Source organism: Mandrillus leucophaeus, unplaced genomic scaffold (assembly GCF_000951045.1).
Source record: "Mandrillus leucophaeus isolate KB7577 unplaced genomic scaffold, Mleu.le_1.0 Scaffold1048, whole genome shotgun sequence".
NCBI lineage: Eukaryota > Metazoa > Chordata > Mammalia > Primates > Cercopithecidae > Mandrillus > Mandrillus leucophaeus.
Window position 1 is genome coordinate 16,013 of NW_012098632.1, and position 5,234 is coordinate 21,246.

Below are 5,234 nucleotides of genomic sequence, written 5' to 3' on the forward strand. Positions count from 1 at the left end.
CTCCAGGTTTTCCAGTTTGTCAGTACAGAATTGTTCATAATAGTTTCTGATCATCTTTTGTATTTTTGCAATATCAGTTGTAATGTTTCTCTTTACTTTTCTGATTTTGTATGAGTCTGTTAGAAATAAAGCTTGATGTGGCCGATATGACCCATCTGGCTTTTTCACAGGCAGTATGGGAGTGTTATAAGGAGACATACAGGGTTCAATGAGTCTGTCACGGAGAAGGCTTTCTATTATGGGCTTTAAATTGATCTTAGCTTCTAAGGGTATTGGATATTGTTTTCTTTTTACCTCTTCCCCCAGGTTTTTCAATTTAACTTGGATTGAGGAAATTCGTAATTTTCTTTGGTTTCCTTCCTTTGACTATACATCTGGATGAATGTGTCCCTCATTTAGAGTAGCAAGCAAATTTAAGGAGGGGAGGCATTTTCCTTGATTATGTTTCCGTGATTAACATAAAGGCCTAGGTTTAACTTTAGCATTAAATCTCTTCCTGGTAGGTTTGTTCCTGCCCCCCGGATTAACAGAAGTTTAATATTTACTGAGTGGTTCTGATATTTAATTTTTGTTTCTTCTAAGACTTTTGCTTTAAATCCCTCTCCTTTTGCTCCCAAAATAAAAAGTTCTTGTGACCAAGTTACACCAGGGGAAAGATAACAAACTGAGGAATGAGCAGCTCCTGAGTCAATTAAAAAGGTGATATTCTCAGGTTTGGGTCCCACCTCTACATTTATCAGGGGATCTTGGTCGGACTCAAGGTAAAAAGAGTAGAGCCCTGGCCCCCCATTCTTCCTCAAAGATCGTAAGTCAGGTGATTTCCTTTTCTTTTTTCCATTCAGGGCATTCTCTTATAAAGTGACCTTCCTTCCCACACTTGAAGCATTTCTTTTGCCCTATTCCTCTTTTTATTCCCTTGTTCCCTGGTTTGATTCCTTTACCTCTGTTTTAGGGTCTGGCAGTCGAGTACCTAAAAGATTTACCAGCGACATTTCTTTGAACTGCCTGTTGGGGAGTTCCCTGCTGTAAGGACAGCAGAATCTTCGCTTTGTGCTTTTGCTTTTCTTCATCCATTTGTACATACACCATTTGGGCCTCCCTTAAGAGTTCCCCTATGGGATGGTCCTTCCAATTTTCTGTCTTTTGTAATTTCTTGGTAATGTCTGGCCAGCTGTTTGTGACAAAGTGAACGTTTAACATTCCTTGTCCAAGTGGGTCTCCTCCATCCAAACCAGCATATTTCCTCATTTGTTACTTAAGCCTATTAAAAAATTCCATAGGCCCCTCATCCTTTTCTTGTTGTATGTTAAAAGCTTTGGTTATATTCTGGGTGCAGGGTACTGATTCTCTAATTCCTTTTATTATCATTTCTTGCAGGTCTCTCATATTCCTCCTATGAGCTATGTTGTTATTATCCCACTGGGGATCTTGAGCAGGAAATTTCTGTTTGGCTGCAGGGATGTTTTGACTGGGAGGATGCTCACGCTCCCAAATGGTCATAGCAGCCCTATGCATCCTGCTCCTTTCTTCCCCTGAAAAAAGGATGCCCATGATGGACATTAACTCAGCCCCAGTATACAACTGGGGTCCTAAAAATTGATCAATTTGATCTGCCACTCCATAGGGATCGTCTAAGGGTGGCTGAGTTCCCTCTTCAAGCTTCGGACTTCTGAACTGGTCAGGGGACCATTTACAAAGCCAATGACCCCTCCTCCTAGACTCATTTCCCTCAATGGGAAGAGGTTTGTAGCCGAACCCCTAAAGGAAGGGGGAAAAGGGAAGTTTTAGATATCCTTTTTACAGTGTTCTAACTCACGTTGAAGTCTTCCTGAGGGAAGGCATTCAAGCTGGGGATGACCCCAAGAATCAGAGTTATAAAGAGGGAAAAAAAAAACTGAGTAGGGGAAGGGTCTGGGACTGTTATATGTACTGGCGGGGGAGGTGGGGGATGTTGGTCTACGGGGTCGGGGGAAGAAGGTTTGGTGTGGGAAGATGGTCTAAGGGGTCCCACGTGTTGGTGGGGTTCTTGGAGTAAGGGGTATTAATTTAATGAGAAGTAGTTTCTGGCTTGTCTCCTTTAGTTTTTAGATGACAAAGGAGGATGGGCCCTTGCTGCTAACACAGGACATAATGTATTTTCTCCTGGGAAACAGGACTCTTATCATTTACATATTCTATTAAAAGCTGGCAAGTTCAATCCTCATTTGACCCGAATTTTGGCCAGAAAACTGAAGGCTTTAGAATAGGTTCCTTGGTCCAAATGAAACAATATACTTTATCATCTGTTGCTTTTTCTTACATTTAGTCCTCTCGTATGCTTCCAATATTTTACCATGAGTCCTAAAGGACTATCAGAGGTGATTTCACTGTCTGCCTTTTCCTTTTTACCTTCTATTTCACTCAGGGTATTTCCCATGTTGAATACTGGTTAGGCTTAGTCCCTCGAACTAGAGACAGTCTCACCTATCCTTCCTTGGAGGTTTAATCCCTACCCTGGAGGTTCCTTGCACTCTTCTGCTTTTGCTTCGTCCACTCTGATTGCTTTCCCAGAGGAAATTAGGCTCCCCTTAGCATCAGCAGGACTGTATAAACCCCAAGATCAGGATCCCTACAAGAGGGCCACCATAAGCCGTAAGAGGTGCCCACGGAACCACAGATTGGACTCACTCACTCTGCAGTACAGTAGTGCTTGTTGCTTTTCATGCCCTTTAACCTCCAGAATATCTTGACCACCAAGGAAATACTGTTGTCCTTGCAACCTTTTTTTTTTTACCTTGGTCTGTGCACAGAGTTACCTGTTCGTCATGGTACTTGCAGGCCTTCTCCTTCCACATTGCTGAGAGCCTGGATTTATTTGTCACTATGGGTAGTCCCAATCCCCTGTCCCTGGGGCCACTGTAGTGGAGCAGTGGGGTGCACTTCTCCTAGATGGGGTGACCAAAGACCCCTTACCAAAGGAGAATGGGAATCCTGGATGAGCCACCAGAAAATTGTTAGAAATAAAGCTTGGAGTCACAAAGAAAACAAACACTTGAACAAAAGATTTCTCAGCAAGGCAATTGTTACTTCTGCAGAAGGGTGCTACCCATAAGCCTGATTGCCATGAGAACACCCAGAACAAAGGAAAGCAGGGGTTTTTATTCCTAACGCAAGTTGTTTCTACTATTGTGTCCTGTCTCCATTGGCTGGAGCTGGACCACACAATCTAAGCTGATCCCAGTTGGCTAAAAACTTAAACTTTCCCAAATAAGGTAAAGGCCCAATGGGGAGCAAAGGAAAGGAGGGGGTTGTTTATGGGAAACCAGGAAGACAATAACATTTCCAAATAAAGAAAGAGCATAGGCTGCAAGCTGGGACATGTCTGGTCATGTCCAGGCAGATCCAGGCAGACTAGGGAACAAAGGAGTTAGGCCTTGATTCAAGTACAAGAACATGGAATATTTCTTTACTGTATGTAACAACTACTTGGGGGCACAATAAGGAGTCATTAGTAAAATAGAAGATTTGTTAGTATGAAGAGTGAGGGAAACTTAAAGAAAGCTTTTAAGAGGAACTATCTTCTTAACACTTACCATTCTAAACCAAAAAGGAAAACTTTGAAGAGGAACTTTTATTCTTAACAAATTTTCTCTCTTTTTTTTCTAGGTTTGTTTAGCTAGCGGTCTGTCAATTTTCTTTATGTTTTTGAAGATCAAACTTTTGATTTTGGACTTTGTTGATCATTTACATGGTTTTTAAAAGCTTTTATTTAGTTCTACTATGATCTTTATTATTTCTTTTCTGCTAATTTTGGATGAGTTTTTTTCTTGTTTTTCTAGTTCCTTAAGGTTCATTGTTATATTGTTAATTTGTAATGTTTCCACTTTTCTTAGATAGGTATTTATTGCTATAAATCTCCCTTATAGCCCTGTTTAGCTGTATCCCACAAGTTTTGGTATGTTGTGTTTCCATTTTCATTTGTTTCAAGAAACTTTTTGATTTACGTCTTAATTTCTCTGTTTACTCAATGGTTATTCAGGAGTACGTTGTTTGATTTTCAGGTATTGGTCTAGTTGCCAACATTTCTCCTGGTGTGTAGTTCTAGTTTTATTCCATTGTGGCCAGAGAAGATATTTAATATGATTTCAATTTTTGAAAATTTGTTGAGACTTATTTTGTGGTTTAACAAAGGCTCTCTCCTAGAAAATGTTCCATGTTTCATGAAAAGAGTATATATTCTGTAGTGTTAGATAGAATGCTCTGTAAATATCTGTTCGCTTTATTTGGTGTAAAATTCAGTTTAAATTCAATGTTTCTTTCTTGATTTTCTGTGTAGATGATCTGTCTCATGCTGAGGCTGGGATGTTGAAGTCCCCTTTCTCTTATTGTGTTGGAGTCTATCTCTCTTGTTAGATATAGTAATATTTGTTTTATGAATCTAGGTGCTCCAGTGTTTAGTGAATATGTATTTAGAGTTGTTCTATTCTCTTCTTGGATGGATCTCTTTATGATTATGTGATGACCTCTCTTATTTCTTAAAAAAATTGTTCTTGACTTACAGTTTATTTTCTCTGCTATAAGTATAGCTACTCCTGCTCACTTTTGGTTTCCATTTACATAGATATCCTCTTGGCATTCTTTTACCTTCTGTGTCTATGGATTGTCATGAGGTGGTATTACCGGTTAAGTTTTTTTGTAAGCAGAATATACTTAGATCATGTTTTCTACCCATTCAGCCATTCTAAATCTTATAAGTGGAGAATTTAATCTGTTTACATTCCATATTTTTATTAATATGTGAGGCTTTGTGCCGAGACCAGCTCTGTCAGGGAGACCCTAACCCAGTGGTGCTAGAGGAATTAAAGTCATGCACACAGAAATACAGAGGTGTGAAGTGGGAAATCAGGAGTGTTACAGCCTTCAGAACAGACAGCCTCGAACAGAGATTTACCCACATATTTATTAACTCAAGCCAGTGATAAGCATTGTTTCTATAGATTATAAATTAACTAAAAGTATTCCTTATGGGAATCAAAGGGATGGGCCATAATAAAGGGATGTGTTTGGCTAGTTATCTGCAGCAGGAGCATGTCCTTAAGGCACAGATCACTCATGCTATTGTTTGTGGTTTAAGAATGACCTTAAGCAGTTTTCTGCTAGTTCAACCATTGTGGAAGACAGTGTGGCGATTCCTCAAGGATCTAGAACTAGAAATACCATTTGACACAGTGATCCCATTACTGGATATATACCCA